This window comes from Bos grunniens, chromosome 12, assembly GCF_055505025.1.
Source record: "Bos grunniens cultivar Pamir isolate PY7600 chromosome 12, Bosgru_T2T1.0, whole genome shotgun sequence".
Lineage (NCBI taxonomy): Eukaryota > Metazoa > Chordata > Mammalia > Artiodactyla > Bovidae > Bos > Bos grunniens.
This window is the reverse complement of record NC_141176.1, coordinates 57,984,720-57,999,145: the sequence shown is the minus strand read 5'-3', so window position 1 is coordinate 57,999,145 and position 14,426 is coordinate 57,984,720. Positions and strand designations below refer to the sequence as shown.

The 14,426-nt window shown below is 41.2% G+C and overlaps 1 long non-coding RNA gene across 1 annotated transcript; it reads right to left on the bottom strand.

The window, feature by feature from the left end:
- Positions 1-4,067: 4,067 nt before the first annotated feature.
- On the bottom strand, positions 4,068-10,077 carry LOC147361806 (uncharacterized). Its single transcript, XR_015137640.1, has 2 exons — positions 9,272-10,077; positions 4,068-8,259 (listed from the first exon to the last, which is right to left on the bottom strand). It is a non-coding gene; the product is annotated as an uncharacterized LOC147361806 (long non-coding RNA).
- Positions 10,078-14,426: the final 4,349 nt, after the last annotated feature.

Genomic DNA, 14,426 nt, shown 5'->3' with positions numbered 1-14,426 from the left:
ACAGTAACAGTGTAAGTATAATACCTGGATTAGGGAGAATTGAGGATGATTTGTACCTCAAGGATTGGACTTCATAATTTCTATTAGAGAAGACATCAACTTGCTCTACTCAGCACATGCATTTTGCTGTTTCAAAGAATAATCAAACTGGCTTACATTAAATGAAACCTAAAGCCAAACTACAAAGCAGAAAATATCATACAAACAAAATATCAAAGGAAGATGAGAATTGGTGTCCAGCAGCAAACATTAAAAAACAAAAAATTCCCATAATTTGGGAATTAAATGCCTATTAATACTGACCTTATTATTCAATTTATCCAGGGGAAGGCAACCAGAACTATTTTATAGGATGAAAAGGCATTTGAATGAATATTTGAATTAAGTCCAGGGTTTCAAATGTTAGAAATAAGGGGAGGCAAATCAAAAGGAAAATCAAACACAGAAAATTACAGATATTTCTGTAAAAGGAACTTAGATCCAAGAGGCTTTGCACTCTGTATTCACACATGACTTAAGTTCAGTAAATGAACAGGCATTAGTAACAGTATTGTGCAACTGATTTATATGATCAGAAATCAAGTAAATAAAATCGAGTTGAGCAACAGCTCTAAAAATCCATGATGAATGGATAGAAGATGGTGCAGAGTCATTTAGGTGAGACCTGCTTAGGAGTTGAACTAGGGCAGTAGAGAGGAAATGAATAAAAGACAGATGTAAGAAATGGAAGAGCAGACAAGAATTCATAGTATTTGACTACCTAATGAATGTGTGCAAAAGAAAGGAACATGGATATAAAGAAGATATAGAAATGACTCTGAAATTTGAGTCCAGTTGCCTGGACACTAGTATAGACAAGCAAGTTGGTTTGGAGTGTACGGTGATGGATTTTCTGCTTAAGAAATACCGGTTCTTACTTGTTGTATTCTCAGTATATACTAGAATATGTATATTATATATACATTATGTATATAATTATATATATATATAATATCTAATTATATATATATAATATCTACTATAAGGGAAAGGCACACCACTTCAGTATTCTTGCCTTGAGAACCCTATGAACAGTATGAAAAGGCAAAATGATAGGATACTGAAAGAGAAACTCCCCAGGTCAGTAGGTGCCCAATATGCTACTGGAGATCAGTGGAGAAATAACTCCAGAAAGAATGAAGGGATGAAGCCAAAGCAAAAACAATATCCAGCTGTGGATGTGACTGGTGATAGAAGCAACGTCTGATGCTGTAAAGAGCAATATTGCATAGGAACCTGGAATGTTAGGTCCATGAATTAAGGCAAATTGGAAGTGGTCAAACAAGAGATGGCAAGAGTGAATGTCGACATTGTAGGAATCAGCTAACTGAAATGGACTGGAATGGGTGAATTTAACTCAGATGACCATTATATCTACTACTGTAGGCAGGAATCCCTAAGAAGAAATGGAGTGGCCATCATGGTCAACAAAAGAGTCCGAAATGCAGTACTTGGATGCAATCTCAAAAATGACAGAATGATCTCTGTTTGTTTCCAAGGCAAACCATTCAATATCACAGTAATCCAAGTCTATGCCCCAACGAGTAATGCTGAAGAAGCTGAAGTTGAACAGTTCTATGAAGACCTACAAGACCTTTCAGAACTAACACCGAAAAAAGCATGTCCTTTTCATTATAGGGGACTGGAATGCAAAAGTAGGAAGTCAAGAAACACCTGGAGTAACAGGCAAATTTGGCCTTGGAATATGGAATGAAGCAGGGCAAAGACTGATAGAATTTTGCCAAGAAAATGCACTGGTCATAACAAACACCCTCTTCCAACAACACAAGAGAAGACTCTATACATGGACATCACCAGATGGTCAACACCGAAATCATATTGATTATATTCTTTGCAGCCAAAGATGGAGAAGCTCTATGCAGTCAGCAAAAACAAGACCAGGAGCAGACTTTGACTCAGACCATGAACTCCTTATTGCCAAATTCAGACTTAAATTGAAGAAAGTAGGGAAAACCACTAGACCATTCAGGTATGACCTAAATCAAATCCCTTATGATTATACAGTGGAAGTGAGAAATAGATTTAAGGGCCTAGATCTGATAGAGTGCCTGATGAACTATGGAATGAGGTTCGTGACATTGTACAGGAGACAGGGATCAAGAGCATCTCCATAGAAAAGAAATGCAAAAAAGCAAAATGGCTGTATGGGAAGGCCTTACAAATGGCTGTGAAAAGAAGAGAAGTGAAAAGCAAAGGAGAAAAGGAAAGATATAAACATCTGAATGCAGAGTTCCAAAGAATAGCAAGAAGAGATAAGAAAGCCTTCTTCAGCGATCAATGCAAAGAAATAGAGGAAAACAATAGAATGGGAAAGACTAGGGATCTCTTCAAGAAAATCAGAGATACCAAAGGAACATTTAATGCAAAGATGGGCTCGATAAAGGACAGAAATGGTATGGACCTAACAGAAGCAGAAGATATTAAGAAGAGATGGCAAGAATACACAGAAGAACTGTACAAAAAAGACCTTCACGACCCAGATAATCACAATGGTGTGATCACTGACCTAGAGCCAGACATCCAGGAATGTGAAGTCAAGTGGGCCTTAGAAAGCATCACTACGAACAAAGCTAGTGGAGGTGATGGAATTCCAGTTGAGCTATTCCAAATCCTGAAAGATGATGCTGTGAAAGTGCTGCACTCAAAATGCCAGCAAATATGGAAAACTCAGCAGTGGCCACAGGACTGGAAAAGGTCAGTTTTCATTCCAATCTCAAAGAAAGGCAATGCCAAAGAATGCTCAAACTACCTCACAATTGCACTCATCTCACATGCTAGTAAAGTAATGCTCAAAATTCTCCAAGCCAGGCTTCAGCAATATGTGAACCGTGAACTTCCTGATATTCAAGCTGGTTTTAGAAAAGGCAGAGGAACCAGAGATCAAATTGCCAACATCCGCTGGATCATCAAAAAAGCAAGAGAGTTCCAGAAAAACATCTATTTCTGCTTTATTGACTATGCCAAAGCCTTTGACTGTGTGGGTCACAATAAACTGTGGAAAATTCTGAAAGAGATAGGAATACCAGACCACCTGATCTGCCTCTTGAGAAATTTGTATGCAGGTCAGGAAGCAACAGTTAGAACTGGACATGGAACAACAGACTGCTTCCAAATAGGAAAAGGAGTACATCAAGGCTGTATATTGTCACCCTGCTTATTTAACTTATATGCAGAGTACATCATGAGAAACGCTGGGTTGGAAGAAGTAGAAGCCGTAATCAAGATTGCTGGGAGAAATATCAATAACCTCAGATATGCAGATGACAGCACCCTTATGGCAGAAAGTGAAGAGGAACTCAAAAGCCTCTTGATGAAAGTGAAAGTGGAGAGTGAAAAAGTTGGCTTAAAGCTCAACATTCAGAAAACGAAGATCATGGCATCCGGTCCCACCACTTCATGGGAAATAGATGGGGAAACAGTGGAAACAGTGTCAGACTTTATTTTTTGTGGGCTCCAAAATCACTGCAGATGGTGACTGTGAAAGGTTGTTGAATCACGCGAATACACCGGGATTCTTGGCCCCCGGAGGAGAAGAATTCAATCCGGGGCCAGAGACGAGGCTTGATCGCCTCGTCTTTTGTGTAATAAAGTTGTATTAAAGTATAAAGGAGATAGAAAAAGCTTCTGACATAGGCATCAGAAGGGGGCAGAAAGAGTACCCGCTTGCTAGTGTTAACAATGAAGTTATATAATCCAAAGAATGTCTGGAGGTTGTAAAGACCTCATCAGACTGACTCCCATAATTTACATTTTAAGATAACACTGTCCTCAGGCAGGATACATCCTTGTAAAGACCAATTCTACTCCCATAATTTACATTTTAAGATAACAGAAGGTTTAATCCAAAGACTGTCCTTAGGCAGGACGCATTATTGTTATATAATCCTAAGGAATGTAGAGAAAGAAAAAAAAAAGTTTGTCCTTTCTTCCTCCTTGAGAATTCCAGACCCCTCTCTCCTTGGGGACCCCTAGACTCCTTATCAACCTGCCTAGGAACTGTCTCTAGGAGAATTATGTTGCCTAGGGAAAAGGGGCGTCCTTCTCATTCCATAACTGCTTCCAAGCTGACAAGGGGCATTGTCCCTAAATTGGTGAGGCAACATATTCTCCTAATCCTCATATTGAGGATATCTGATCCAGGGGCCCCAAATAGTAGTTGTTGGAAGCTACAGCAGTAGCAGGAGTTTGAGCAACCATTTGTAACTTAAAAGCTTTCATGTGGCTAGAAACAAATCCAGTTATACAGTTACAGATGCAGGGAGCAAACAGCAAAAACAAAACAATCAGAATCAAAATTAAAAGTCACATTATGTCCATAGTTAAAGTGTAAAGTGTTGCACAAGTCCATTTTAGGGTTGGTAAATGTCATCAGATGAAGAAGAGGCATTGCATGTGATTGTTGTATTCACAGACTTGGATTAAGTCTTTTCCTTGAAGTGGGGATGTCCACCACGGGAAGCCTTCCACTGATGAAGAGGGGAGCACTCCACAGACCCAGCAGTTAGACCGATTTTGGAATGCAGCATAGGAGTGAGCCCAGGACAGGAAGGCATTGTCTTGAGGATCAAACGGCAGACTCAGGATATTTGGAGTCAGCAGAAGTAGACTCACATAGATTATCAGGCCCATCCGCTGCCCTTTGCTTAACTCTAGAGCTCGGGTCAGGGCCACAAGCTCCGCTAACTGAGCACTGGTTCCCTGGGGGAGAGATTTTGCTTCCAAAACCTGTTCAGCAGTCACCATGGCATAACCTGCTTTACGCTTTCCATCCTGAACAAAAGAACTGCCATCTGTAAATATTTCCATGTCAGGATTGTCTAATGGGGTATCCTTTAGATCCTCCCGAGCTGCATAGTTTAAAGTTAGGAATTGAGAACAATTGTGATCAGGTGTTTCATTTTCCTTCTCAGGATGGAAAGTGGCAGGATTTAAATTTCCACAAACTTTAAGCTTAGTCACAGGTCCTACTAACAACAATGACTGATACTTAAGAAGCCTACTGTCTGTCATCCAAATATTAACCTTAGAATTTAAGATTCCACTCACATCGTGAGAAGTCAGTACAGTAAGGTTTCATCCATTAATTATTTTTAAAGCTTCAGGTGCTAATAAAGCCGCTGCCCCAATTACTCTTAGGCAGTGGGGCCACACACATGAAACTACATCTAATTCTCTGCTTAGATAAGCAATAGGTTGCTGGTGAGGCCCTTGGGGTTGTGTCAAAACTCCCAATGCCACACCTTTTCTTTCAGTGACAAACAAATTAAATTCTGACCCTGTGGGCAAGCTCAGAGCTGGAGCTTGTAGGAGAGCAGACTGAAGAACCTTAAAAGCCTTTTGAGTTTCCAGTTTGTCGGTTTGGGCCTGCTGAGTTTCAGCTATAAGTTTATATAAAGGCCGGGCAAGTTCTCCATAACCCGGAATCCAAATGCGACAGTAACCTGTGATTCCCAAAAATCCTCTCAATTGTCTTAAAGTCATAGGGGATGGTTTAGTATAGGTTTAATTCTCTCAGGGCCTATGGCCCTAGTCCCTTCTGATATGATTAGGCCCAGATATCTAACTGATTGTTGACAAAGCTGAGCCTTTACTCTTGATGCCTTGTAACCACAGCCTGCCAGAAAGTTTAAGAAATCTTCTGAGACTCGCGAACAAGCTTCCTCTGTCTCAGCACAGAGCAAAATATCATCTACATATTGTAACACCACCGCTTCAAAGCTATTAAAGTTTTGTAGATCCCGTGACAAACTTTGTCCAAATAAGTGAGGACTGTCACGAAATCCCTGGGGCAAGACTATCCAGGTTAACTGAGAAGCTGGCTGTGTAGGGTCTTCAAAGGCAAATACAAATTGACTTTCTTCTGCCAAAGGCACTGAATAGAAGGCATCCTTTAAATCAATTACTGAGAAATATTTGGCCCGTTCAGGAATTTCAGACAATAGAGTATAAGGATTAGGCACCACGAGGTGTAAAGGAACTACAGCGTCATTTATTATTTGTAAATCTTGAACTAGTCTCCATTTACCATTCGATTTCTTTATACCCAAAATAGGAGTGTTGCAAGGACTGTTACAGGGAATTAATAGTCCCTGCTCCTTTAAATTTTCGATGATGGGTTTTAACCCTTCCTTAACTTCAGGTTTCAGTGGATACTGCTTCTTATGTGGAAATACGTGTGGGTCTTTGAGCTTAACAACTACAGGAATAGCATTTTGTGCTTGACCCACAGACTTTCCATCAGCCCATACTCTAGGATTTACATTTTGTTCAACTAAAGGGAGAGAAAGGAAGGGCTCCATATTCATGAAAACAGAGGCATGGACCTTGCTCAGTATATCCCTTCCCAAAAGGGGTGAGGGAGATTCTGGCATGATCAGAAACTCGTGTGAAAACAGTACGGAATCCCAGTTGCAGCAAGATAAAGAATAACTGAAATAATACCTTTTGGCTCATCCAGACAGTCCCATTATGGAAGCGGATCAGGAAGAAAGTGGGCCAGGGGCTTCAGTAAGCACAGAATAAGTTGTCCCAGTATCTAAAAGGAAATCGACGGATTGGCCCCCCACGATTATTAATACCTGGGGTTCTTCAGGTGTAATTAGGATGGGAGCCTGTGTGGGGACCCCCGGGCACCTTGAGTCCTGATTGTCTTGAGAGTCCGACCCGGGAGACCTATGCCTCTGGGGGCAGTCTCTCTTCCAGTGTGGTCCTTTGCAGACCAGACATGGAGCCAGAGGCGGCTTAGATGCCTGAGAGCAATCTCGCTTGAGGTGCCCCTCCTTTCCACAGTAATAGCAAGCCCATCCCTTTTCACCTGGGTCCCTCTGGGCATTTTTCTCAGGCTGTTTAAGAACGTTTTTCATAGCCGTGGCGAAAGCTTCCACCTTTTCCTTTGTCTTTTTTTTGCCTTTCTTTCTTTCCCTCATATTCCCTACCATAATAGACTGTCTGAGCCAGTTGTAACAGAGTATCTAAAGACTGTGGTCCATACGCCCATTTTAATAGCTTACGGCGGGTATCTGGAGCCGACTGAGTGAGAAATCTATCCTTTAAGATCACTTTTCCCTCTTCACTTTCAGGATCAATCTCAGTGAATCTGCAAAGGCCTTCTCTCAGTCTATCTAGGAATTTACCAGGAGCTTCCTTCTCCTCCTGTTCTATGTCTGCCAATTTGCCATAGTTTAAAAGCTTAGAACGCGCCTGCCTAAGTCCTTCAAGGATACATCTAACAAAATGACTCTGATCCCATCTTCCTTTAGCTGTGTTGCAGTCCCAGTCTGGTTCTATAGTTGGGACCGCCTGATTCCCAGTGGGGAGGGCCGCTATCTCATTCTCCCTCTTCCCTACTGATTCATTACCAAGCCATTCATCTCCATAAGCAACCGCTTTTCCCAAAACTTGAGTCTTTGACTTGGGAGTCAGCGTTTGTCCCAAGATATACATCACATCCTTCCAAGTGAGGTCATAAAGCAGAGTAACACCTTTAAAATCTCTAATATATTTTTCTGGGTCCTCTAAATAGTCTCCCAGATCCTCCTTGATTCTTTGTATTTCTTGATAAGAGAAAGGCTTATTAACTCTCACAGACTGATTATTTCTCCCAGTGGGTGTTTCATAAAGCGGCAACAGCTTGTGTGGCTATTCCTCAGTCTCTCTGGCTGCTCTGCACATATGATCCCAGAGATATATTGGAGAAACCTGTTTTTCCTCTTCTCTTTGTCTCCTGTCCTCCATCTCATCTCTTACTTTGATGGTCTGAGTTTCTACTGAAACCAGAGTAGTCTGAGGTCGTACTGAGACAGGAGTTGTTTGGACCTCCATGTGGGCAGTTTGAATCTCAGTTTGGATTTCCAGGTATGGGGGCAAAGTAAGAGGACAGGAGGGAGGAGAAGTTTTCACGCCCAAATCTATACCCTTAGGACATAAGTCTGGCATATTTCACAGAGAGCAAAAGGGCAACACATATGCTACTTCTACCCATTTCCCTTGTTCCTTACAGAACCGGTCTAATTGTAGAACAGTATTATACTTAAGAGACCCTCCAACTGGCCACCGTTCGCCATCCTCCAATGGATACCATGGCCATGCAGTATCACATAGAAAGACCAGGTGTGTCTTCTTTAAGCCCTGGGGATCAAATCTATCCCAGTTTTTCAGGATACAGTTCAAAGGAGTGAGGCTGGAATTGTTAGCTCCCATCTGTAAGAGAGAAAAAAAGCGATCAGAGCCATTTTTTCTACCGGAGGCGTCCCTCCCTGCTCTAGATGGGGGTGTAGACAGACATTACACCAAAAACTTTTCCTTCCTGGTCGGACTTAGTCTGTCCCTTACCGACGCAGGCGCCGTACTCGTCCCTCCCGGTTCTACCACCGAGATGAGGTGGGGATGTACCAGGGGTAGACTTGATAGCATCCCTACTTGACGTCCAGCTCTTCACCCTTAACCTTGCTTGCCTCTGATGTCACCCAGGGTAAATCAGAGTAACCTTCCGGAAATCCTCCCAAGCTAAGACTACTAGGGGAAACATTCGTCACCTGAGTGCCTGTGCACGACCCTGAGTATTTCCTGACCATAATAAGACCGACGTGAACACAAAACTGAAATGTTCTTTCCAAGCATCACCACACCAGTATAATAGCCTCCTCTGATCCACTAAGAGTCAGTGTTACCAAAGAAAAAAACCCATTGCAGTCCCAATCTGAGTAACCTTTAACCTTAGAGATGTTCTTGGAGCTAGAGCTCCATCTAGCTTCCGAACTTTCGATTCCTAGCGAGGCTAGGCGCTTTCTTGACTACCAATTCAAGTTTGGGACCTAAGCCACAGTATACAATAACAGTATGGATCACAAGTCCCTTGAAAGTCTATGATCCCAAAGATTAGGTTAGTACTTCTAATTCCCAAGGAGTTATGAAATGGTCAAAGAGACCGAAAAGTTTGACCAAGAAAGGAGAGTTCGGTCCACATGCTTTCCCCATTTCTGGTCGGTTCCTGAAGGAGGCATTGGGTGCCTCTTGGCATTGGCAGGTCAGTATAACCACCCGACAGGTTTCTGCCATAAGCCGTATGAGATCACCGTGGAACAGCAGGTTCCTTATTTGCTTCACGCAGGGCATGTCATTCATTCACACAAGCACACGGTAGAGTTAGTAAAGCACAGCAGAAAACGTGTTCGCTAAGAGAACAAAGAACTAAAGCTCCAAGCATCCTTACCTTGTCCTGAAGGGTCCCGGACAAGACCCCAAGATGAAAGGTTGTTGTTGAATCACACGAATACACCGGGATTCTTGGCCCCCGGAGGAGAAGAATTCAATCCGGGGCCAGAGACGAGGCTTGATCGCTCAGAGCTTTTGTGTAATAAAGTTGTATTAAAGTATAAAGGAGATAGAAAAAGCTTCTGACATAGGCATCAGAAGGGGGCAGAAAGAGTACCCGCTTGCTAGTGTTAACAATGAAGTTATATAATCCAAAGAATGTCTGGAGGTTGTAAAGACCTCATCAGACTGACTCCCATAATTTACATTTTAAGATAACACTGTCCTCAGGCAGGATACATCCTTGTAAAGACCAGTTCTACTCCCATAATTTACATTTTAAGATAACAGAAGGTTTAATCCAAAGACTGTCCTTAGGCAGGATACATTATTGTTATATAATCCTAAGGAATGTAGAGAAAGAAAAAAAAAGTTTGTCCTTTCTTCCTCCTTGAGAATTCCAGACCCCTCTCTCCTTGGGGACCCCTAGACTCCTTATCAACCTGCCTAGGAACTGACTCTCTCAACTGCAGCCATGAAATTAAAAGACGCTTACTCCTTGGAAGGAAAGTTATGACCAACCTAGATAGCATTTTCAAAAGCAGAGACATTACTTTGCCAACAAAGGTTCATCTAGTCAAGGCTATGGTTTTTCCTGTGGTCATGTATGGATGTGAGAGTTGGACTGTGAAGAAGGCTGAGTGCTGAAGAATTGATGTTTTTGAACTGTGGTGTTGGAGAAGACTCTTGAGAGTCCCTTGGACTGCAAGGGGATCCAACCAGTCCATTCTAAAGGAGATCAGTCCTGGATGTTCATTGGAAGGACTGATGCTGAAGCTGAAACTCCAGTACTTTGGCCACCTCATGCGAAGAGTTGACTCATTGGAAAAGACTCTGATGCTGGGAGGGATTGGGGGCAGGAGGAGAAGGGGACGACAGAGAATGAGATGGCTGGATGGCATTACTGACTCGATGGACGTGAGTCTGAGTGAACTCTGGGAGTTGGTGAAGAACAGGGAGGCCTGATGTGCTGCGATTCATGGGGTTGCAAAGAGTCGTACACGAATGAGTGCCTGATCTGATCTGATCTGATAATATATATGCACACATATGTATATATTATATATATGCATATATATTATACATATATATATATTCTAATATATGTACACATATATAATCTATGCTTATATCATATATTCGATGATTATATAGAATATGTAAGTATATCTATGTATGTATATACTGCAGATGGTGATTGCAGCCAAGAAAGCAAAAGATGCTTACTCCTTGGAAGGCAAGTTATGACCAATCTAGATAGCATATTAAAAAGCAGAGACATTATTTTGCCAACAAAGGTCTGTCTACAAAGCTATGGTTTTTCCAGTGATCATGTATGGATGTGAGATTTGGACTGTGAAGAAAGCTGAGCGCCAAAGAATTGATGCTTTTGAACTGTGGTGTTGGAGAAGACCCTTGGAAGTCCCTTGGACTGCAAGGGGATCCAACCAGTCCATTCTAAAGGAGATCAGTCCTGGGTGTTCACTGGAGGAACTGATGCTGAAGCTGAAACTCCAGTACTTTGGCCACCTCATGCGAAAAGTTGACTCATTGGAAAAGACTCTGATGCTGGGAGGGATTGGGGGCAGGAGGAGAAAGGGACGACAAAGGATGAGATGGCTGGATGGCATCACCGACTCGATGGACATGAGTTTAATAAACTCCGGGAGTTGGTGATGGACAGGGAGGCCTGGCATGCTGTGATTCATGGGGTCACAAAGAGTTGGACATGATTGAGAGATTGAATGGAACTGAACTGAACTGAATGTGTATTAAGATAATATTAAGTGTAAAAATAAAATGGAAGAAGTTATAATAAAAAAATCTGCAATACATAGATCTGCCTTCCTCAGTGACAATAAGAAAATATGAATCCTAATCCATGATTATATATCTAAAAATATAATTTATGTGTAAATGATGTCCATTATTTGGCAAGCTAATAAGGACAGAGGAGCCTGGTGGGCTGCCCTCTATGGGGTCGCACAGAGTCGGACATGACTGAAGTGACTTAGCAGCAGTAGCAGCAATAAGCTCTACAATATAATTATGAACAATATATAATGGAAATATGGAAAGCCTAACAACTGATATTAAGTGAGGTCTTTATATACAAAGTATTTTGAATTAAGTTAAGATTTCAATATTTTGGGAAAATATGTATATTTATATCAAAAAGTTATTGTGTGGTAAGATGAGAGAAACAATAGGTCAAAGTAGGAGCCAACTGAGAAATAAGTTGAATTAGAAAACTATGGTGTCATGGAAACCAGGACAAAAATGTTTTAAGAAAAGAAGTTTCAAAAGTTACCAAAAAGTGCATTCTCATTAAGAATTTGAAAAGATCTGTTTTATTTGAGGATAACAGAAAATTGATGAGATATTCAGAATACGAGAGAGTAGACAACTAAACTATAGAAATATTTTGGTCATTTTTTAAATTAAAAGAACCACAAATAAATAGATGATTGCTGAGGTGATTGAATGGGACCAGAAGAACGTATTTTAAAAAATAGGAAATAAGATGGTTCATGTATATGGGTATGAATTATATAATAATTTAGAAGAGTTGGTTAAAATAAGGTATAGATATAATACTTATGGAATTAATCCTTAAGAAAATGACAAAAGATCAGTTTCCCAGAACATGAATAGAACAGACAGGACTTTAATAAAGGCCAAAGCTGTTTATGTGGAGAAGGAAATGGCAACCCACTCCAGTGTTCTTGCCTGGAGAATCCCATGGACAGAGAAGCCTGGTAGGCTGCAGTCGATGGGGTTGCACAGAGTCGGACACGACTGAAGCTCTTGGCAGCAGAAGAAGCTGTTTATGACACCAAACCAAACATGGATCCACTTTCTCACATACTGTAAAGTCAATCTGTGGACATCAGGTTGCAATGAAGGAAAGCAAAGTGTTTATTGCAGGACACCAGAGAAGGGAATGACAAACCACTTCAGTATTCTTGCCTTAAGAACCCCACGAACAGAATGAAAAGGCAAAATATAAGGCAATGAAAGATTAACTCCCCAGGTCGGTAGGTGCCCAATATGCTACTGGCGATCAGTGGAGAAATAAGTCCAGAAAGAATAAAGAGATGGAACCAAAGAAAAATCAACACCCAGTTGTGCTGATAGAAGCAAAGTCCGATGCTGTGAAGAGCAATATAGCATAGGAACCTGGAAGGTTAGGTCCATGAATCAAGGTAAATTAGAAATGGTCAAACAGGAGATGGGAAGAGTGAATGTCGACATTCTAGGAATCAGCTAACTAAAATGGACTGGAATGGGTGAATTTAACTCAGATGACCATTATGTCTACTACTGTGGGCAAGAATCCCTTAGAAGAAATGGAGTAGCTATCATAGTCAACAAAAGAGTCCAAAATGCAGTACTTGGATGAAATCTCCAAAACGACAGAATGATCTCTGGTTGTTTCCAAGGCAAACCATTCAATATCATGGTAATCCAAGTCTATGCCCCAACCAGTAATACTGAAGAAGCTGAAGTTGAATGGTTCTATGAAGCCCTACAAGACCTTCTAGAAATAACACCCCAAAAGATGTCCTTTTCATTATAGGGGACTGGAACGCAAAAATAGAAAGTCAAGAAACACCTGGAGTAACAGGCAATTTTTTTTCCTTGGAGTACAGAATGAAGCAGGGAAAAGGCTAAAAGAGTTTTGCCAAGAGAACTCACAGGTCGTAGCAAACACCCTCTTCCAGCAACACAAGAGAATACTCTACACATGGACATCACCAGATGGCCAACACCAAAATCAGATTGATTATGTTCTTTGCAGCCAAAGATGGAGAAGCTCTAAACATTCAGCAAAAACTAGACTAGGAACTGACTGTGCCTCAGATCATGAACTGCTTATTGCCAAACTCAGACTTAAACTGAAGAAAGTAGGGAAAACCACTAGACCATTCAGGTATGACCTAAATCAAATTCCTTATGATTATACAGTGGAAGTGGCAATTAGATTTAAGGGACTAGATCTGATAGAGTGCTTGGTGAACTATGGACAGAGGTTCGTGACATTGTACAGGAGGCAGGGATCAAGAACATCCCCAAGAAAAAGAAATGCAAAAAAGCAAAATGGCTGTCTGAGGAGGCCTTACAAATAGCTGTGAAAAGAAGAGAAGCAGAAAACAAAGGAGAGAAGGAAAGATATACCTATTTGAATGCAGAGTTCCAAAAAACAGCAAGGAGAGATAAGAAAGCCTTCTTCAGCTATCAGTGCAAAGAAATAGAGGAAAACAATAGAATAGGAAGACTAGAGATCTCTTCAAGAAAATTAGAGATACCAAGGGAACATTTCATGCAAAGATGAGCTCAATAAAGGACAGAAATGGTATGGACCTAACAGAAGCAGAAGATTTTAAGAAGAGTTGGCAAGAATACGCAGAAGAACTGTACAAAAAAGAGCTTCACGACCCAGATAATCACAATGGTGTGATCACTCACCTAGAGCCAGACACCCTGGAATATGAAGTCAAGTAGGCCTTAGGAAGCATCACTACAAACAAAGCTAGTGGAGGTGATGGAATTCCAGTTGCATTATTTCAAATCCTGAAAGATGATGCTGTGAAAGTGCTGCACTCAATACGTCAGCAAATTCGGAAATCTCAGCAGTGGCCAAAGGACTGGAAAAGGTCAGTTTTCATTCCAGTCCCAAAGAAAGACAATGCCAAAGAATGCTCAAACTACCGCACAATTGCACTCATTTCACATGCTAGTAAAATAGTGCTCAAAATTCTCCAATCAGGCTTCAGCAATACATGAACCGTGAATGTCCAGATGTTCAAGCTGGTTTTAGAAAAGGCATAGGAACCTGACATCAAATTTCCAACATCTGCTGGATCATTAAAAAAACAAAGAGTTCCAGAGAAACATCTATTTCTGCTTTATTGATTATTACAAAGGTTTTGACTGTGTGGATCACAACACACTTGGAAACTGTGGAAGAGGTGGAAATACCAGAGCACCTGACATGCCTCTTGAGAAATCTGTATGCAGGTCAGGGAGCAACAGTTAGAACTGCACATGGA